This window comes from Protopterus annectens, chromosome 15.part0 (assembly GCF_019279795.1).
Source record: "Protopterus annectens isolate FY-2018-M chromosome 15.part0, PAN1.0, whole genome shotgun sequence".
NCBI classification, from domain to species: domain Eukaryota; kingdom Metazoa; phylum Chordata; order Ceratodontiformes; family Protopteridae; genus Protopterus; species Protopterus annectens.
In genome coordinates, this window is record NC_056749.1 from 550,595,079 (window position 1) to 550,619,010 (window position 23,932).

Sequence of the window (23,932 nt, forward strand, 5' to 3'; positions counted from 1 at the left end):
GTTTTAGATAAATGTCATTTTCTAACACAGCTTCTGCAAAATTGATTTATCTGTAATGATTGTAGCTATATCTGCTGCAGACCTTATTTACAGCAATGTGATAATTTCTCTGATCTCAGTTTTGGACTCTCATTTTGTTAAGACAAATTGCCTCATGGTTTTATTTTTCATATTTATTATTTTATTAACTCGTCCTTCCTTTATCTCTCACTTTTCCTAATTATTTGACTCATATGTTATACTGTACATGTTTTTCTAATTAATTTATTATTTTATCTGTGCACTGGCAATTTGACTTGTTCTGTACACATGAACATTTTTGAGAAGGTGAAGTCTGCTTATTTTAACATCCTGTGCTGTCTTTGTGAATTTCTTTGACAACAAATGTATCTCCCTTATCAGAAAATCATGAAATTTCTGAAATTCAAAGTTTTTAAGCTATTCTTCAGCTCAGTAACATATGCAACTATCATTTCTTTAGAATTTTGTACTTCTGAAAAGAGCACAAGTTTAATATATGGCAATTCCTTCTGCATAGGTGATAACAATTGTCTGCTGCTACTTTGTGTTTCCTCATCAAGAAAAATAAAATAATATGTTATATCTTTATGGCTTCTCCAGCAGAAAACAAGAATAAAGGACACCAGATATCCCCAGACTTTCAGTCAGCCCAAATGTTGTGAGGATTGAATCCATACTCCCAATTTTCAGACAGGTTTCCGTTTTGCAACACAAGTACTCCGGGTAGATGCAGGTTAGCCATATTTCCACTTAGAATTATAATTGTCTAATACAAAAACAGAAGCTAGGATTAAGAGAAATGCAGGTCACAGCACAGTGCTAATTAACAAATGTAGTGACCATGCAGAGTGTTTGTGTGTGTGCGTGGGGGGGGGGGGGTCTCAAACAATGCTAATGCATATCTGATTAGCTCTAAGATGTCTCATGCCAAGAACACTGAAAATATTAGCACTACATAGAAACATAGTCCTCATCTATAAATCTGAGCCACAGACTCTTTTTTTTCTAACAGCTTTATTAGTTGAAATTTTATGTAAATTCACAACAACATCTTAACAGTAATCATAGTCTAGCATCAAGAATGATAACAATAAACCAATTCATTTTAACCTTTCAACCAATTCATAAAATGTAATGGAATTATTACATATTAACTATAAGTGTATATGATATTTATAGTATGTGCCCATAATGATCTTATCAAACATTCCTTTTCTGCTTCTCTTCTATATCATACTAATCAAACAGGCTAGCATATATGTATTTAAAAAGGTATATGCCCTCTATTTTGCAATACACTTCAGAAGGCATCTAATGTAACAGTAACCATTTTCTTCTTTTTCTTTCGGCTTTTCCCGGTTGGAGGTCGCCACAGTGGATCATCTGTCCGCTCATGATTAGCAGTGGAGTTTTATGGTGTTGAATTGCCAGCCGGCACCCAACCTTCCACAGAAGGCACACACACACACACACACACACACACACACACACACACACACACACACACACACACACCCACACACACACACACACACACACACACTCACACTCACACACACACACACACACACACAGACACTCATGCCTAGGACCAATTTAGAGTGTCCAATTCACCTACTGCATGTCTTTGGGATGTGGGAGGAAACTGGAACACCCGGAGGAAACCCACGCGACCACAGGGAGGACATGCAGACTCCTCACAGAAGGCACCCCAGCCGAGAATCGAACCAGAGAACCTCTTGCTGTGAGGTGACAATGCTAACCACTGCACCACCGTGACCGTCCAACAGTAACCGTTTGCTACAACTGAAAAATAACTTGTAAACTTTTGTTGCTTAAATTCTGAAATCTGTGCTTTTAAAATGCAGTCATCTCTTTAAATATCTTTACATGATTGTGACTTTGCTATAGAAGTCGAAGGGCATTACAGTAGGGAAAAAAAACTCCTAGTTCCTGTCTCTTTGCTGTGAGATCATCAATGAATGTAGCTTGGCAAGCAGGACAAGCAAAAGAATCATGAACAATGTCGATCAGATTCTTGGAAACACTTCAGCAGATTCATTTTAGTTATTTTAAAATTTAAAGAAAACGAGAAAGATTTCATTTTTTATGAGCTTATTTCAAGATAAGTTACGTTAGCTATTTCAGCCTGGAAATCTGAAATTATACTGTATACCATAGTATTTGATCTGACTGGGCCATAAACTTGATCTCTATTGAAAATGTGATCATTACACACGACTCCTATAGCTTACTATGTTCCTATTTTTGACTCTGCATCATTGTCATGAAAGCCACAACTTACTGTATACCTTCACTTATTTTTTGGAAAATGCTTTCTAACATAATCTCTGTGCTGTGCTTTTCTCTTCAGCTTGTGCATATTTGCTTATGTGTATCTCCTCATCCTCTGTAAGATGTTTCCTTCTTGTCTCTCATGTATTTTCTCCTTCCACTGATATTTTACAAAACTTTTGACTCAGCTGAGTTTTTCTGAGTAGAGTGCAATTAGCTAGTTACATCTCTAAGATAAAAAAATTATGGGAATTTTTTTCTACCCATGGTACCTCATAGAGGGAGACATACTTCTCAACTGTATAGATTTTCACAGAATATCCAGATTTCTGCCTCATATTTTGATGTGTTCCTCATAAAAACTGTATTTCTTGACAAATCACCATGATGATCCAAGGATTAAACTCACTAAATAATGACATGCATTTGAGTTTCAGACTTCATATCCTTCAGAAAATTGCATGTTACCACAAATCCTGTTACTCCAGCAACTTTCTAAGTTTATAAGAGTAATATTTAAAATCTGCCCCTATTTTTGGGCTTTTGTCCCCCCATTATGTCAGGCTTTGTCCAGATTTCTTGTGCTAAGATATTGAGAGGTATGGCGGGACAGTCCTTCCACTCCAAAGGTTTTTTTTCCACTTCTCAGTTTTTTGTTGCTCCTAGGCCTCCTGTTCTATGCATGGGACTGAGCTAGGCTAAAGGCAAGGATCCTACACCCATCCTGGGAGGCACATTGCTAAAACACTCCTTATAGGGGTATATATATATATATATATATATATATATATATATATATATATATATATATATATATATATATATATTAAATTCATTATGCCTCCTGTATTACTTCATTAGGTACAGATCTTGTACGGCTTCTTTTGGCTTATTATGCACCCTTCATTATGATGATGTTCCCAAGAAGTGTAATGTCCAGAAATGTGTACAGTTCTCAAGCAGTGCCCACTACAACCACTGCAGCAAAGAAAGAATAACTATTTTTTCCCCTACTACTAATGCCTATGTTTACATATCCTAGGAGGTTTTTACCTTTCCTTGTTAACTGTTTGTACTGACTGCTCACTTTAAAACATGTGATATTTTTACCACAAAACAAAACTACTGCATTTCTTTTGTTGTTGTTATTGATTCCCAGCCTCTAACCCTTCATTATGTGATCTTTCTGTAGGAATTTGTTTACCAAAGTGTATTCTCTTGCATTTCTTTGCAAAGACCTTAAGTTGCAACTCATTCCTAATTTAATACTGTCTTATCTTAAGCACCCTACCATCTGTAATGGATCTTGTGGTAATGTTTGTGTTGCCTGTAAAGAGAAAGGACAGTTGTATAAATAAACTTACCATCACAGTAAATGTTTGAAAGATCACTGATGCAGTAGCCTTAGCCATATAGCTTATATCCTGCCAAGGGTAGAATAGCTGGTCCAAAGCCTCAGGAAATCTATGTGCCATAACCATCAGTCATCTCAAGCTGAGGTGACTAAAATGGTTTGGGTGCCAAACCCTTCAGAACTTTCATGCCAACAAAGAGAGATCGAAGGAGAGGGAATGGGGTGGTGGATAGAGGGAATGGCTACGGCAGCAGTGATCATTCAAATGTATACTGTTATGGTAAGCTTACTAACATACCTGTACTATGTTCATCATACTGATCACGCTGTAGAAGCCTTAGCTATATGGGTAGATTATCGTAGTTTAATATATTTGGATGGTGGAAGGGGAAGGGTTCACAAGCTCCTGGGCAATGATCTTTGCAAAGCCTGGCTTAGATCTAGAGAAGGAATGAAGCTTGTAATTAATTTATTTATTAATTTAACATTTGTTTACCAGGAGAAACAAAGCAATTTTTCAGTGGAGGCCCACGAAGAAACACTCCAGACGCATGTTTTTTGTATTGTGGGAGGAAACCAGACCACCTGAAAGAAACCCACACAAATGCAGGGAGGACATGCAGACTCAACACAGAAGGCACCCCAGTCGAGAATCAAACCGGAGAACCTCTTGCTGTGAGGCAATAAAGCTAACTGCTGCACCACTGTGCTGTGCAATGTAATGCCATGTAATGCATAGTAAAAATATGCATTGAGAGCAAGTTTCTGCTTCTGGAATACTCCTAGAATCCAATTCTTTCACATAGCCATAAATGAAGGCAAGGTCCTAGTAGATTGAGCCTTGAGCCTACCTGAAATTGTTTTGTTGTGGTGAGTATAACAAAAGATAATAGCCTAAGACAATCATTTAGAAATAGTCTGCTTTGACACAGGTTGCCTCTTCTTACCATTACAACAAATGAAAAACTGCTGTAAATATCTAAAAGATTTACTACTGTCAAGATAGTACCTGAGTTGTCTGTAGACATTCAAGGTATGGATATCCTGTCTCCCACATTTTAGGTTCAGGAAAGAAAATGGGGGGGTGAATAGTATGGCTTAAAGTCAACACAGAAACCACTTTATGTATAAGAGAAAAACTTGTTCTCACAGAAACTCTGTTTCTGTGGAAAATTAGGTAGGGTTGACTCACCATAAGAGATTGCAACTCAGCTACCCTACTTGCAGTGATGAGAGCAATCAGTAAAACAGTTTTCCATGTTAATAACCTCAAATCAGTCAGACTAGTTGGTTCAATTGGAGCAAGTGTTAGCTTTGTTAACAGAAAATTAAGATCCCAAGGAAAGGCCACCCTTTTTAGTGTAAACATCATATGCAATACCCCTTTCAAAAAATTTTGACATGAGGATGCAATGAAAGAAGAGGATCTATGGACAGAAATGTTGAAATGGCAGATAAATTAAACTTGAAGGATGAGCAGGAAAGGCCATAGTATAGTAACTCACAGAAATATTCTAAAAACCGAGAATAAGTAGCCCTGAATGGGTGCTGGTTATGTTGATGGCACCAACTAGGAAACCTTTTCCAGTTGCTAATATATGACTTTCTAGTATAAGGCTTTCTTGCCATCATTAGTCCCTGCTGTATGACCCCAGTAGACAGGTGCCTAAAGGGAATTAAGACCCTACCCTACAGGTAGTCAGTTGAAGTTGATCGGGGTCATGCTGTATCATCAGTCCTGATCTTGGGTGAGGAGATCCATTCTGTGAGGGAGCATATGGTAATTGCCCCTTGTCATTTCCAAAAGAAGGAAGATCCACTGCTGCTTGAGCTAGAAAGGAGTCATCACAATGATCTTGGGGAATTCCTCTGAATCTTCAGAAGTATCCTGGATGTGATTGGAAAGGGTGGAAAAGCATGCAGGAACATTTCTGTCTATGGAAAGGAAAGGAAAAGGCATCTGTCTTCCAGCCCTTCTTTCATGCAATAGTTGAGCAGCACCTTGCCACCTGATTGCTCAGAGAGGAGGCAAAGGCCTACTCAAAGATGGATCAAATCTTAGAAGACCCTGTGGTCTGGTTTCCATTTATGACTGTCTGCCCTTGTCCTTTATTCAACTTGTCTGCCACACAGTTCTGCTCTGACACAATGTAGAATGCCTGTAGAGTGAGATTGTGCTGTGTAACTATATCTCAAGCCAACATGGCTAGTCTGCAAATGAGATAAAACCTCTTTTTCTCTTGCTTGTTGAGGTACTGAGGGACTGTGGTATTGTCTGTAAAAACCTGAAAAAGTCTTGTGGGCCAAAGATAATTCAGACAGCTGATTTCCTTGATCAGGACAAGCATTTCTTTTATATTCATGTGCTTGCATCTGTCCTTGGTTTCCTACATGCCTTGCATTTTTATCCATCCAGAAACTGTTCCCAAGCAAGGTCTAAGGCATCTGTGGTGACTGAGTACTTTGGAGCAGGGAGGGAGAAGGGGAGACCCAGGTTTAGGAAATTTACTGTCTCTACCAAGAGATTTCTCTTCTGATAAACCCCAGCACTGGGATTTGAAAAGACAAAAGATGCTGGTGCTGGGGACCAGTAAGACTTTGCATACTATTGCATCTTTCTCATGTGGAGTCTTTCCAGGTATATCATAAGGATCATAGATATAATGAGACCCATAATCCTTAGGTATTTCCTCACAGTAACCAAAGCTTGAGTGTCCTGTATGAAGGAGCAAAAAAGACTTTTGAATGTTCCCTTGGACTACCAGCTTGTGTAAGAGATCTCACTCTGTCCTAAGTGAGAAATTCCTGACACTTAGAAAAAGACTCTGCAAAGATAAGAAAGTCATCTAAATGTGGAAAATGTGGATACTGTGTAGCCTGCAATGAATGATGACTAAAGCTAGACACTTTATGAACACTCATAGTGCAATGAATAATCCAACGGGCAAAGTAGAAAAATAATAATGTGATCCAGACACATAAAACCGTAAGAAAGTTCTGAAGTCTAGATGAACAGAGATGTGATGATAAGCAGATTTTAAATCTAGTGTTGCCAGGAAACTTAAATGAGGAAGAACAGGTAACATGATTGTGAAGCATACCTCTCAATTGCCCAGATTTTCCCAGAATGTCCAGATTTTTGTCTCATATGTTTGGTCTCTCCCTCACAAAATTTCTGGTTTTCTGACAAAACACTAGAATTATCTGAGGATCGAAGTCACTAAATAATGACATACATTTGCGTTTCAGACTTCAAATCCTTCAGAAAATGTATGTTAAAACAAACCCTGTTACTCTAGCAAAATTCTAAGTTTATAAGAGTAATATTTAAAATCTGTCCCTATTTTTTGGCCTCTGTTCCCCCATTTTGTTGGGTTTTGAGGTGTGTTGGAAAGGTACAACATTTTAAATCTGGGTACTACCACAAATAGGTTTATGAAAGAAGGATCCAGAACTGGTCTCCAAGCATCTTCTTCCTTTGGCACTAAAAACATCCTTGAATCAAAACCTTGCCCAACCTGGGAAGAAGGAACTGATTCTATCACTCCCTGAGACAGCATGTGTTTAATGACACAGGGAAATACAGTAGTCTAATCCAGTGGTAGAGGAATAAGTAGAACCCATTTGTCAAACTATCTGTTGCCAAAGAGAAACATGCGTTCTATCCTGTAAAGGATATAACTGTCAGCCAGTTGTTTTTTTTGGGGGGGGTGAATTCTTTTAAGAACCCCACCACCACCATTTCGCCTTAAACATCTGTTTATCTACATTTTTGTGAGACTGTTTATTTTGTCTTTTGCTGAAATTGGATGATAACTTAGATAATCCCTTAGAAAATTTGGAAATGGAGGACTGAAAAATCAAGATTGTCAGTATCTACTTACTACTTTCAACACACTTTTTAATAATCTCTGCAGCAGAGGAACAAAATAACTAAACTCTATCCAAAGAGAATTTAAAATCTTATTTTTTTACATCATCAGGGAGGTTTTATGAATGTAGCCAGGCAAACCTCCTTAAAACCGTACCAGTGGCCATAGCCCTGGAAGAAGTATCAACAGAGTCATACATACGCTGTAAATTCTTCACAGCTGTAGTAGCTCTAAGGCATTATGGGTTGCTTCCTGCTTAGGAAACATCAGCTTGCCAGTTTCAAAAACCTCTGCCCCCTACCCACCTCCCCAGTGCTCCTTCACTCTGACGACTGACCAATTAGTCCCAAGGAAGGAAATTATCAATCAGGGTGAAGCTTTTTTCAGGACATTCTTGCCTATAAGAAAAGAGCCAGACAATCCTGAAATAACTAAACAGAAATAACAATAATATATATATAATATAGTAACAAACACAACTTACTTTATATCTAAACTACAACTATATGCAAGAGTAGGAAGATGGAGGATGACTCCTGCCATAAACAAGCTATTCAATAGAAGGAGGAAACTAGTACAAAAAATTAGTAAAATCCCAAGAAGGGAAGACATCCCTGATCAGTATCAGCAAGAAACTACGATCCCTCATAAAATCATCCAAGGCGAGCTTTGAAAGAAAAATTGCCAAGGACTCCAAAGATAACCACAAGGCATTCTTTAGCTATGTCAAGAATATAAGTGGCAATGCTCAGATCTGCTCAGAGTTAGTGCAGAATGTCACAAAATACACTGAACTGACCGATATTGCCAACATCCTGGCAGACAGGTTCAGCGCAAACTTCACCCCCCCTCACCCCCAAAGGGCCCATAACCATACCAGATGAATGTAGAGTCCCTGAAATCACAGACACTCAGGTTAAAACAGCCCTCTCCAAAGCCAAAATCTCAGCATCAATGGGACCAGATGGTGTCCCAGGCTGTGTCCTACATGAGCTCAAAGATGAACTAACCCCTCACCTAAACACACTGTTCAAACTCAGCCTCTCCACAGGCTACATACCCATAGAGTGGCACACAGCAACAGTTATTCACAAAGGTGAAGCCACAACAGACCCCGGGAACTATCACCCTATAAGCCTGACTAGCTTGGTCTGCAAGGCCATGGAGCGCATCATCATGGAACTTATTAACAGAGGCATTGGGAACCTTCAAACACTGGACCCTACCCAGCTTGGCTTTGTTAAGGGCAGATCATGCCTCCTAAACCTGGTGGACTTCTTTGAGACAGTTACCAACGCTATAGATGAGGGAAAGGTAGTACACACAGCCTACCTAGACCTCGCTAAGGCCTTCAACACCATTCCCCATTCTGGTATTATAAACAAGCTCACCAGCCTGAACATAAACCCCTACATCACAAGATGGGTTGCCAACTGGCTCATGGACAGAACCCACATGGTGACAGTTGCGGGAGCTAGGTCAGTCTCTAAACCAGTTACAAGTGGTGTTCCCCAGGGCTCAGTCCTAGGACCCTTCCTGTTCGGCATATACTTCTCAGAGGTACAGGCAAGCACAGAAGGACTATGGCTGACCAAGTTTGCAGACAACTGCAAACTAGGGGCTATAATTGACTCTCCAGCTGACACAGACATCCTCCAAAAGGGTCTCACTGAGACAGATACCTGGTGTCAAAATCATGGCCTCAAGTTAAATGCCAAAAAGTGCATAGTCATCCCCTTTGGAAAAAACTAAGTACCCACAAACTACCACATAGGTGGCAGTCCAATAAATACAGAAGATGTAATAAGGGATCTGGGGACCCAAGTAGATAGTAATCTCATCTTTGATAATCACATTGCCAAAGTGGCTAGAAAATCTTTCTATGTGGCCCACCTAATCACAAAAGGGTTCGCATCCAGATCAAAACAGGTCATTTTTCCCCTCTACTCATCACTCATCAGACCCATCTTAGAGTACAATGCCCCATTTGGGATGTACCTTACAAGACACCTGCAACAGCTGGAAAGACCACAGAAGTACCTTACCAAGAGGATCAATGGCCTCAATCAGATGCCCTATGCAGCTCGACTGAAGAAACTCCAGTTGTACTGGTTGCATACCGCCTACTCAGAGGTGATCTCTGCCTGACATACAAGGCCATGTCCAACCCAGAATTAATGAACATGCTCCACCTAAAGAAAACCTTATCCCTTCGAGCCACACGCTCTAGGGATCTAAACCTCACCACAACAATAAATAGGATGTGCTGTAGGGACAGATTCCTACCCCAGAGACTTCCCATGCTTTGGAACAAGATCCTAATCTATATTAGGCAGAGCTCCTCACTAACACTCTTCAAAAGAAACCTTGACGAGTGGATGGGAAACAGAAAGTTTACCTCGGGGATCACTTCAGTGGCTCTGCTGGACAGAGGCACAGGGAACTAATCTAAGGGGACGACGAAAGCCAACACATTCTGGATAGGCTTATAAATGCCTTCGGGCATATAGCCTAGCACCCACCTATGAACCTATGACACGACTGCAGCAGTGAATTTTTCTAACATCTACTATTAAAGGTAAGTGCAGCTTAACAACTGTACTATGTTCATCATTCCCAATGCTGCAGTAGCCCTTAGGCTATATGCACTGGATTACAAAGCCTATAAATAATGGGAGGAAGAAAGAAATGGATCCAGGAGCCCCTGAAAAAAGACCCTTGCAAGTTCTGACCTGGACCTAGAAAAGGAATCCATTATGTAATGCTTTATAAAAGTATGCACAGAGGACCATGTAGCCACCTATGCAATACCTCTAGAGTCCACTCCTTTCCGACATGCCATGAAAGAATGGAAAGCTCTAGTGGAGTGTGCGTTGATACTGCCTCAAATTAATTTACCATGGTGGAGTTAGCTCTGTCCAGATAGCATCCAAGCTGCCTATGCATGTCCAGAGTATGCAGAATAAGTCATCCCTGTTTTTTAGGTTCTAAGTAGAAACCCGGTAGACTGATCACTTGAGTAAAGGTGAACTCTGAAACAACTTTGGGCAAGAATGTCCTTAAAGCAACCTTATTTGTATCACCCACCACAGGAGCTTGCAACTCATATTCTTCTTGCAGATGTCAGAGCAATGATGAGTACAGTTTTCCGAGTCAAAAACCTTAAAGCAACTTGATGGGCAGGTTCAAAAGGTGACATATTAGAGATCCTCAGCACATAGTTGAGATTCCAAGAAGGAGCAACCTTTTTTGAGGAGGTCTCAGATGTAGAACTCCTTTCAGAAACTGTTTCACAACAGAGAAGAAAGCTGAAGATTCATGGGCAGACATGCTGAAATGGCCACAAGATGAACCTTTATAGAAGAATAAGTGAGACCAAAGGAAAGTAACTCACACAAATGTTTGAACAGCACTGGTAAAAAATCTCTAATGGGTCACTCATTATTGGGTTAGTCACCATTAAGCAAACAGCTTCCCCTTACCAACACAGAATTTGATAATACCAGGCTTTCATGCCTCCTTTAGTACATACTGCTTGTCCTCCTGAAGCAAGTGCCTAAAAGGTATTAAAACTGAATCATCCAGACGTTGAACTTGATTGATATTGGGGATGTATCAAGGTTTCTCTGTTTTGTGTGAGTACATCCAGTCTGTGAGGAAACTTGTGGTAACTGCCCTTGGGCAATGCCATAAGAAGGGAGAACCAATGTTGCCTGGTGATAAAGGGGGTCACCACAATTATTTTTAGGTTATCCTTTTGAATCTTCAGAATTTCCCTGGATATCAGTGGAATTGGTAGAAATGCATAAAGGAACTTTCCCTTCCAAGGGAATAAAAATGCAAATATTTTCTAGACTTGCTTGCAAGAGCCTTGGAACAAAACTTGTTTAGACATCTGTTTTGAAAGGAGGCAAATAGATCTATTTGAAGTGTTCACCACAACTGGATCAATACCTGGGAGACATCCTTGTTTAGTTTCCATTCATCAGGGTCTGTCCTGGTCATGTTCAGTCTGTCTGCCACTATATTTTACTCTGATAGAATGTGAGATGCTTGGTAGGTGAAGGAATGTTGAAGAGTTACATCTAAAGCCATCAGTGTCATCCTGCATAAGGGGCATGACCTTATACCTTCTTGCTTGTCAATACACTACATGACAGTGGTATTGTCTATAATCACTGGAAGAGATTTTGCAAACCAAATGTGATGGCAAGAGTTTAGGTCATGGATCACAGCCAAAGTCTCCTTTAAGCTGATGTGTTTTGGTCTGTCTTAAGGATTCCACTGGCCTTGTACTTTTATCCCTGTAGAAACTGCTCACCAAGCAAAATCTGATGCGTCTCTGCTGACAGATTGTAATGGGGTCTAAGGAGAGAAGGGTAGACCTGGGTTCAATGAATGTGTTGCCTTCACCAATGCAGTTCCCTTTTTATAAATCCCAAACCTGATGTTTGCTGCTCCAGACAATGCAAATACTGGGTTAATTGTTTTTTTTCTTTTTTTCTTTTCTTTTGAAAAAACATTGTATCTTTCTTGTGTGTAATCTGGCAAGAGGTATCATGGTAATCATACAAGCCAAGAACCTTTGAATTATGAGAATTTTTTTTCTAGAAGTCTGAGACTGATTGGAGACGTTCAGGAAAAATTCCAGATAAACATCCACCATCTCTTGTGTTATAAATGCCTTTTGAAGAGAAGAATCTATAATGCATCCAGGAACACTATCCTGTAAGATAGTCAGGAGGATTTTGCAATAGCTACCTAGAAGTCTAAATTGGTCCAGACAGACAACCCATGTTAATGATTCTTGACATCTGGATAAAGACTCTGAAAGGATAAGCAAGTCATCTAAATAAAGAAATGTGAATTCAGTCTGCAATGAGCTATGACTGGAGCTAGATATTTTGTGAACACCTTTAGAGCTGTAAATAAACCAAAGGGTAATGCAAAGGAATGAAAAGGAGACCTAGAAACAAAGAACCTTAGAAATTTCCTGAAGCCTATGGTGATGGAATTACGATAGTAAGCATCTTTTAGGTCTAGTGTTACCAAGTAATTGGTGAGAAATGAGAGGTAACAGGTTCTCTAAAGTCAACATTTCAACTTTGAATCTTTCACATACAGATTTGGAAATGAAAAATCTAGTACTCGTCTACCAGAAACATTCTGGAATTGAAGTATTTGTACCTTTGACATAAAAGGACTAGTTCTGTGACTTTCTCGTGTGTAAAGACTAAAGAACCTGAAGAAAAAGCATTTTTATTTTGCGGAGAGAGGAGGTATTCCCATAAAAGGATGCTTTTGTAACCATTTGTAACTCTCATACACCACTTTTATCACACAGGCATCCAAAACAACCTTTTGACAAAAAGGAATATTGACGGCTCATCTGCGGGATAGATTTTCTGGAGAAGAGGAAAGAGGGTAGGGGAATCCTTGTCTGTTTTTATTTTTTTGTTTACTTGTAGTTTCCCTCTGACCCTCTGTCTCTCTCTCCTTTTTTTTTCTTATTTTTCTTTCTTGCATTTTGTTTGCCACAAAAGCTTTGGCTTTTTGGTGTTAAGGAGGAGAACTGTACGATCTGTAATGGGGATAATGAAATATCTTAGAAACTCCCTGAATAAATTCCCCTTTTTTATGATATTGTTTTAGAATCATGGGTAGCAAAAGACACAAACAACAATACCTCCTTAGCTAAAGCTGAATCTAAGATTTTAGACTACCTCAACAGCAAATTTCTGGTTATGTACCAAAGCATGAATTCTTAACATTTCAGCAGTTGCAATTGCCCTGGACACTAACTGTACAATCACATGCACTCTTCAAAGCACATTTAGGTACCTGACTTCTTCTTCTTCTTCTTCTTTCAGCTTTTCCCAGTTAGGGTTCGCCACAGCTGATCATCTGTCCGCTCATAATTGGCAGTGGAATTTTATGGTGTTGAGTTGCCAGCCCGGTGCCCAACCTTCCACAGAAGGCACACACATGCACACACTCACACCTAGGGCCAATTTAGAGTATCCAATCCACTTACTGCATGTCTATGGGATGTGGGAGGAAACCAGAGCACTCAGAGGAAACCCACGCGACCACAGGGAGGACATGCAGACTCCATACAGAAGGCACCCCAGCCAAGAACCGAACCAGAGAACCTCTTGCTGTGAGGCGGCAACACTTACCGCTGCACCACCATGGCTGCCCACATTTAGGTACCTGACAAAGTGCAGAAATAGTTTGGTTCAAAAAGAAGTCTTCTTCTGCAGGACGAGTGTAAGCCAATTCCATGAGACATAGCATACATTTCTACATCTGTGCCTCGTAATTCAGAATTCTGAAAGCTAAAGTGGAAGAAGAAAACACTTCTTTTTATCTACACAGTCAACATTTTACCCTCCTTATCACCATCTAAAGGGTTGGCATTGAGCATCAATCTGATACCAGTATGAGACACAGTCAAAATGGCAGCTGGGTCTGACCTAAGGTGAGAGAAAAGAAATATATTTGCCTGAGGTAACTTATCTATTTTTAGGTGCTGATGGTTGGGTATCACGGTGAGCAAAAGTAGCATTCAGCAGATCCTCCATGGTAAGCAGTGTAGGAGGGATGGGACAGGAATGAGGCATATACATTTGTAACAAGTCATAATATCTCCTGAGTTCAGGGGGATCATCTATTTTTTTTTCATAAACATAACATTCATCATAACAATGGTGTGAGTAAGAGAAACTTCCTCCACAGGGGGATAAGAATTAAAGCTCTCCTCACAGAGATTTTGGCATGGGACTCTCAAAGAAGACATCATATCTCTGTCAAAATTAGAATCCTCATACCCTATTTCCTCAAGAAAATTTTTACAAGGAATGTCCATCTGTAAAGATTTCTGCATAACAGGATTTACTACATTCAATGCCTGTTAAGCCACAGTAATATCTTCATCAAAAAACAATGTATAATTTTCGATTGTTTCTTAACAGGAGTTCTGGCAGATGTTGTCAGACACAAAGGAGGGACTTCTGCCAAATCTAATGGTCTCTGGCTCCACTTACCCTGAGAAGAATCACCTGGAGTGTCTCCCATGCCCATATTGGATACTGGAATACCCAAAGATTATGTGGCCAACCTCCAGTGCATGCTGGCAGGATGGGCTACAACAGAGGAATAAAGAGAGGTAAGTCAGTGGTCTGAGGAACAACCAATAGCCATGGCAGGTTCACCCACTGCCGGCTGAGACATAGACTGAATCGGCAACAATGTCAAGGACTCCTTAGTAAGTTATGTTTTTCTTTCTAGGTACCAGAGTGAGTATCTAGGCTGTAGCCTTGAAAAAAAAAGAAAAACACCAAAGATGGTAAGCATAGATGGAAAATGTTGGTTGGAAGGTTAGCTGTCAGTGAGTGTTCTCAAGCAGCATTCTTACAGTCATAACACTTCCCCAGTCTCTTAGGTAAAAAATAAGTAAAGGTAGAACAGTATTTCCATGTCAGTATTGTAAAATAAACTGCCACATACACACAGACAGAATCAAAATGCCTGGTAATTTGTCACAAAGTGAGCATAAGCATTAGACTGACACATAATTTCCCACCTGTACCTCCATAATTTTTTCTGTCCCACAAAATTCAAAGTTTACAAAAGCAGTACACAAGTTTACAGAATATTACCCCTCCAATACTTTAAACTAAAACTAGCAGTCCTTTACAAGAAACATCCGATGCTCTAAAAAAATACCAGGTTTCTTAAAGGGAAAACACCACTTTTAGTCAAAAAATAGATTTAAAGAACAGTAATTTATGAGGAAACACAGTTTTTAGGTATATTTTTGTGTAGAAGGTTTTCTATAAATTGTGATTTAATAAAACGAGTTTTTAGTAAGCTGAGTCGACCACTGGTGACCCAATGAAATGAGGACTCTACAAAATGACATACATCCAGATAGGCTGATAAAAAGATAGGAGGGAGTGTACTTATATGGCACATGGTCCAGTATTCAATAAGCAAAACATAAAAACATTGAAGAAAGTGCGGAACACCAATAATAAAAAAAAACTTTTTTAGGAGACAACATCCTCCTCCTCATATGTTACTTATTTATAAAAACACAGATCTCACTTCAGAGAGAAAAGGCCAAATTCCTCAGTCTTTACTGCTCTGTGTTTTTTCATGTAAAAAAGTCAGTAAAGCATGATAAGTATGTTTTCACTTACATTTACTAGATGTTTCTGTTTAATGAATGCAACCCTTGGCCAACTCCCATATATGTCTGTATAGTATAGCACAGCACAGTAATTCTCATCAAATGGAAGAATGTCCCACACATGTGTGAGTATGTAAATAACGTTTATAAAAGTGTTATGTAAATTCCATTGTAAACACAATAATGGTTTGAGTGTTTCTGTTAATTTGTATCTGTTTCTTTAAGGATAGAAAACTCCATTAAACTAAATTCAGCTTTATCAGGCTTCTCCAAGCACAAATGCAGAATAACTGCCTTCCATTTAAGACCCCCTGTATGCCTCCTGCAGCTCTTCATCAACAAAGGATCCAGCCTAGCCCAATGTCAGCTGACTATTTTTACGACCAGTATTGCTTCATTATATATGCTAGCTAAGTATTATTTTTTTTGTGTTTATTTTTTTACTCAGTTTGAAAACTGTTATCTGTTTTGATGTTTTCCTATTGAATGTAACAACATATAGATGAACAAGGGGCCAAGGGTTGAGGTCCAGTCTATTTGCCTTAAATAAGAAAGTTCATACCCAGATACCACACATTATCGTTAAAGCTGTTGTCCTCCAAAATCTCTAAAAAGATCATGCTAACATATGCTTTTTTGGGATTTACCATCACCACCACCTCAACATTCCTTTCTTCATTGATAAGGTTAGCTAGGTAAGGACAGCTGGCAAGACTGCCTTGTATTTCAACATTTCACTTCATGAACACTCAACACTTTCAGCATCTACCTCCTGGTTTACGAACTTTTTCTTTCTTCTACACAGCCATAGGTTTACATGCATGAAGGCAAATATATTCCTGTTTCGCTTTTTAGTGGTTTGTCTGCACACCAATTGGATGAAACTGAATTGAATATCCAAAAAAAGGCGAGAAAATGAAATGGCATGCAGCAAATGTCTAGACATGCATGGTATGAAGCAAATGTCTAGACATGCACATGCTTGTATACTCATTCAGAAACATATAGATGTTCTTCATATATAACCAAACACATTTTCTCACATAATATGTTCTCACATATACATAAATATACATATTAATTCATACTCACGTTCACATGTACAGTCATATAAATTGTCTTGCAATACATGCATTAACTCATAGGCTATAATACACACATATCGATACATGCATTTACCCACACAGACATTCTTTTATATGTATGAAACTTTATGTTTTTATATAAACAACTCATGTCTCTTGCATTCATTTATAACTATATACTTGTAATAGGATTGAACACTTATATTTAACCAAAAATGAACATTCTTAACATTATTTACACACACACACACACACACACACACACACACACACAGAAGAATAAATGCGTATATACTGTGACATTCACAAAATTTGCACATTTATGCATGTATACAATATTGAAAAATGTTGGCATACAGACACATTTACAACTATATATACATATATTATCACATTTGTTCAAAAGTGTGTACATGCAAGCACATACTTTTTCATGCATTGAATTTTTCATGGTAAATTTCTGTCAGTTTATCACAAACGTTTGACCTTGACCTTTCCCCAAAAACTAGATTTAGGATCTTGCTCCTAGCCCACCTTATTATGCTATAACAAAAAGCACAGGTCTGGAAACTTACTGCTGGTGAAAGCTTGTGACCATAACTCAACCTGAAAGGATTACAGATCTGCTTCTTTTGATAAATCTGATGGCATTTTTCTCTGACTGCAGGGAATATGGCTGTGTGTTGGTCAGACGCGCAGTACAAAAGGGTAGTATCATGACATTTCCATCTCATCATGGGCCTGTGTTGTTGACAGCATGGTGTTTACAGCCAAATAAATCAGGAAGAAACAAATCCTTTAAAGAAAGCTAAGCCATCACTTCGATCCCAGACAATCAAACCTTCATTCAGAGCTTTTCATCTGACAGCTTGAAGCACAGGCTGTTGATATGACAAGGCACAGCAATGACAAAGGTGCCAAGTCCTTTCTTAGAATCAATCATTTTGCTTTTGATATAATCTATTTAAAATTGAATTATTCAAAATATGTTATTGCGATTATAATTCAGTAGTAGTTGCTCTTACTTAAGAATATGAAAGGTGTCATCTTCAAACAACATGAAAACTAAACAGTGATTATTTAACATGAAATGGCATAGTTAACCTGCCAAGGTTCTAGTCTAATCGCATCTACATGGATGGGTGCACTTAAAGCCACTGCTGATACAAAGCATGTCTTAATAAGGATTTTCGGGGTTATCAATTTATATAATACTGTAACTAGATAAAAGCAAATATATTAAATCCTGTGCGATATAGAAACTGATGCTCAAAAAAACACAAAAGAATCTGAACTGCATGACATTAAAACTATTTGAGGCACTGCATAGCTTCATCGGAATGTTACATAGTTGGCAACTCCACTATGAGAGTCCTGTCTACTTAAAGAAAGCCTGTTTTTAATCATCCTTCTCCATCTCTTCTGCCATCGTCTTTTTCTTTTTTTCTTTATAATCTTCATTATAACAAGAACAGTTTAATTAAGTATGATAACTTCTTTAAATGAATTTCTTTCCTCAAAATGGTGCATTCCTGGAGTTGTTATATTTAAGGTAGAGATTAGGGAGGGAAAAGCTTGCCATATGGCATAGTAAGGGGTGGGTTCATTACCACCACCCGTTAGAACTTGAACTGTACCATTCAGATCTTTGACAAGTTGCTTACTTGTAGAAAACGGTCTAAGCAAAATGAACCTAAATCATTTTCATTTATTACAGACATCAAATAATGCCTGTAATTGTATATAGACTACAAATTGATTATGTTGATACTATTAGTAATTTATGTGAACATTAAGATACACTAAAATACATAAAAAACATACCTGTCACTAAGGTTTGGCTGTGGCCAAAGGGACTAGGTTATTCAACTAAAGGGCATTCATTCAAACTGCAAATTTCAGACATTTTGTGAAAAATGTGATCAAGGAAACAAGGTTATTTTGTATGGGTGTTGCTCTAAAGAGGAATAAAGCTCTAAGGTCCGCAGAGACTAGGCTGAAGACCTGGAAGTTTACTGGAGACAAAGCACAAGAGTCCAAAGAAATTCTCAGGGCTCTAGCACCTCAGAAAGAAGACAAAATAGGTGGAGTTGAATTAGAATGGCAGTGCCTCAAAACAGTATGTGTGAGGACTACAGGATAGGCATGCGGTCAAGCCAGATATGGAAATAAGATTCAAAAGGAAAGCTGGTGGTGGAGTGCAGAAATCCAGTTAGTCATCAAATGAAATAAGGAGTACAGGAAAAAAATGGGAGGCAGAAAAGGTGAAACAGGCTAAGAAGGAATACTGGCTGGCTAACAAAGATTCTAGCAGAGTAGTTGCAACAGCAAAGAATAAGGCACCAGGGGCACTCTACCAGCTTCTGTCAAGTAACATAGTACTTGAAACAAAAAATCTCTATGAGGTAGCAAGGCAGAGACAGCAAGATAAAAAAGGCAGTTATCAGGCACCCCTCGTAAGGGATGCCAGCAACAACCTGCTCATGAGTCCACAGAATAACAAAGGCAGTACTTTCAGCAACTTCTGAATGAAGAAAACCCCACGGAAGCTGTGCTTCCCCACACACAGATTACAGTGAAGGAATGAAGGAAAACAATTAGTCCCCACAGAGGATGCAAGAACAGCGCTAAGGAAAATGAAGTCAGGGAAAGCAGTAGTCTCATATGTGGTCACTGTAGATATGATCAAGATGTTGACTGAGTTAAGGGAGAAATGGCTTCTGTGGGTAGTCATAGCAGTATGGAGAGAAAGGCATATCTCAGATGAATATAAGCATTCAAGTGCCAGTGTATAAGAACAAAGGGGACATTCACAACTGTGGGCATTACAGAGGTGTCAAACCTCTGTTACACCGCATGAAAGTTCTGGAAGAGGTGATAGGTAACCAAAAACAGAAAGTAGTAGAAAGTACAATGGTAGATGAGCAGTTCATACCTGACTGTCACAGGGTTTGTCTCAAAATCCATACATCTCTTTGAAGGACACTGCATCATTTCAGTGACGTGAAGTTATCATCATCATCATCAACTGCCTTTTTCTACATGAGGTCAGAGTATCATCTCAACTGTCACCATCTCTCTCTCTCTCTCTCTCTCTCTATTTAATGCTACTCTCCTACCTTCTTTAACACTCGTGCCTGAATGTCACAAGTCTTCTCTCACACAATCCATCCACCTGTTTACTGGACACCATCATTTCAGATTGCCTCCTACCTGTCTTTCCAAAGTCATCTAAAACAGATTGTCTTCTTTTCTGTACATGTGCCCAAACCACTGTAATATGTTGTCTTTGACTTTTTCTGCAAATTGAGCTACATTGGCCTCTGCTCTTATGTCCTAGTTTCTTCAACTGTCCCACAATGTGCATTGCACCCTCCATCTCAGGCACTTCATATCCATTACCTCTAGATTCCTTATCTGCTCTGCCTTTACTGCAGAGGTTTCTATACGTCACTACTGGTATTACCACTGTTTTGTACACTTTACTTTTCAGCTTTTTTGGCATTTTTCTGTCATACACTACCCAGGACACACTGTTCCAGTTGGCTGCGTCCCCTCTGATTCAAACTTTGACCACCTCATTCAGACTTCCCTTAACCACCCTTCCCAGATACTGTTTGCCTGTTCTAATATTTTCCATTCTATCTCAATTTTCAACTTCTTTTGATTTCCACCATTTGCTGCCATTACAACTGTCTTATCTGTTCTCAATTTCATTTCATGTGCTTTCAGTTTTGCATTCCATTCCCCTATCCTTTGCTGAACTTCTTGCTGAGAGCCCACCTATAATGCCACATCAACTGCATATAACAGCTATGTTGATCTGTCCCTTCTGACCTGTTTGCTGATGTAGTACTTTACTAGTATGAACAGTGATGGGCTCAGAACTAAAGTGTAATGTGCATCCACTCCCACTGGAAACTTTTCTGTGAGACCAAAAACAGTTCATACTCAAGTGATTGGGTCCTTGTAGCCTGCACAAATTCTACCAATGTTTCTGGGACTTCAAATCATTGCAGGACTGCCCAAATAAGATTTTTGGGATCTTGTCAAATGCTTTCTCCAAGTCCAGGAATGCTCAGTTGGACTCTTTCCTCAGATGGATACATAACTATAGACCACATAAGCATTCACATTCATACAAATCTAAAATCATTGCTTCTGTAGTACAAATGTACATCTAACTAAACCACATTCAATAAAATGGAATTTCAGCCAAATTGTCATTAAGTGAAATGGGTTTTCAACAATTTGGATTCAGTGATTCAGGGAAATAGCCATTCAGTCAAATGGTAGGTAACCATACATATGTAGAAGGGTGGGCCATCCATGCACTCAGGAAACTACTGAATCATAAGTCTGACTAGTCTGATATGTAAGGCCATGGAGAGAGAATAATCATGGACATGAAAAATAACAGCACAGGTAACCTTCAGACATTGGATCCAGCCTTGTTTGGTTTTGTCAGTAATAAGTCATGTGTACTCAGTCAGGTGGATTTCTTTGAAAAGATCACCAAAGAAATGGAAGAGAACAAACTGGTCCATACGGCCTACCTTTGCATGGCCAAAATAGTTGACACAATACCCTACTTGACATTGTAGACAAACTCAGTTATAAATCCCTAAATCACCTGCTAGGTAGCCAGCTGTCTCACAAGTTAGGGCAAAAGAAGTCAGTATAAGTGAGTCTATCACCTCAAAAAGGACAGTAACCAGTGTACTCCCCCAGGGCTTGGAGCTGGGGCTGCTCCATTTTGGGGTATACTTCTCTTAAGTCAAGGCCAATGTCAAAGGCCACTGGCTGACCAAGTTCACAAACAATTCAAATTAGGTGCAGTCAATGGTTGATTTAATAAGCAAATGTATAAAAGAACTAATGCCTGGGCATCAAAGCAGCCTCTAATCGAACCATTATGGACTGTTGCACATCCATTAAACAAATAGCTTCAGAAACAATGGATCTAGGGTCCAGAATCTTGCCTGTAACAAAATGTTTGAGGGACAGGTATGTGCCTCAGAGACTACCCTTTCTCTGAAACAGACTTCCTATCCATATGAAACAGAATTTATCCATGCACTTATTGAAGTGCAATTTGGAACACTGCATGGGTAATTATAAATTTATCCCAGTTTGCCACTTATGTCCCTATTAAAAACAGGAAACTTGTAAATGCTCAACCACTCATCCCAAGGTATATCCCTAAAAATGAGTGGCATCATAACCGGTCAAATACAGAGGAGATCATGGTTAGGCTAAAAAAGGCCCTTCAGGGTCATTAGCCTAGTAATCATCTATGTACCTAGATAAATAGAATGCTAGATAGATATAGACCACATAAGTATTCACATATCTCTCATGCCTGAAAGCATGCAATGTGGCATGATCTACCACAATAGAACATACTATTAAAAAGGTTAGTTCTAAAAGATAATCTGGGCATCGGAATCAGATCCAGCTTGTCATGTTTATAATGTTACTCAAACTGGACCATGATCAGGATTCATTAGCAAAGTTGCCTATTACACAAACTTTTGGGAAGTAGCCTAATTTCAGTGAGTCCTTGGTTAGGTGGCAGAAAGTCTCCTGGACAACTCATGCTTGCAGCCACTACTCCTTAGCCACATCTCTCAAATGCCACTAAATATGCCTTCACATTATCTCTTGTTCTCATTTTTTTCAAAAACAGGGTTTTTGTATTCCTAGCAGGTGGATGATGGGTTCATTACTTTGGATATCTGTGGTTAGACACTGAGAATGCACTGATGAGTGATTGCACATCTTCCTTGAAAAGGTGTTGTAAAGTTTACCAAAGCCTTAATTAATTTTCCATTTTAAACTGAGCACAGAAGTTTAAATACATACAAGCGTTTAGCTTCACAAAAGTTTAACCAAGAAAAAAATATTCTTAAAATCACCTTTTTAAGGCTAGTAAATAAATAATATTAAGAATTTACCTTGTTTGCCTTCATTTAGGAATAACTCTTCAGGATGTGCAATTTATTTAACAGTGCTGGGAGACTATCTTCAACTAAATTCGTAAACCAGTCTCAATGAACAAAGGAAACTGCCCCTTTTATTCATTTGCGACTAGCAGCATGCCTCTTCAACACTTACTTTTCCCTTGTTAAACATTAAAAGAATGCAGTTGAAACACAACAGTAACTTCAGCTTATGAAACTATATTTTTCCACAGTCCTGCATACAAATTATATTTGTTTCTAACAATTATATTATAAAATCATTAATAAAACTGAAATTAATACACATTTTAATAAGACTAATCTTATCCCATAACACACCCTTCACATTACCATGAAGAGCCCTTTTGTCAGAGTAAATCCCTACATGAGGCCCCATGATTTTATGTTTCACAAAAATTAGCACACAAGTAGATCATAACCCGTATTACAGGTCAGTTTAGCAGTCAGTCAGTACTTATCACTTTAAGTGATGAAGTCACACCTAAAGGCTTTCATTTATGTGTTTAGTTGGGAAGAGCAATTCAGGCAGATAATTCTACTTTCAGAAAGTTAGCTTGGAAACTCATTGTAATAACACTCTCCTTCTACCCACTGCATTTGTCAATGTTTCAACTAGCAGAGCTTGTAGTAACAGAAGAGTCTTTTAAACCAACTTTTTTTCATTTTTATATTGATGTGTATTTACAAGGAAACACAAAATTGGCAGTAAAATAAAAGAACCCACTACCCCTGAAGCTCCATGCCAGTTGGCTGTAGCACCTCTGATTCTAGCTTTGAGCTGGTCATTCAGGCTTCACATCTCCTCGACCATCACCTCTGATGCTTGAAAATGTTAATATGTTCCAGTACTTTTTCTTCTATCTCAATTTTTAGCTACTACTGATTTCTCTCATTGGCAGCCATGACAAATTCTTATTTTTATTTATTTTTTTATCCTTTATTGACAGGGGTAGTCCACTGGGGTGCCTTCTGTGTGGAGTCTGTATGTCCTCCCTGTGGTTGTGTGGGTTTCCTCCAGGTGCTCCGGTTTCCTTCCACATCCCAAAGACATGCAGTAGGTGGATTGGACACTCTAAATTGACCCTAGGTGTGAGTGTGTGCCTTCTGTGGAAGGTTGGGAGCTGGGC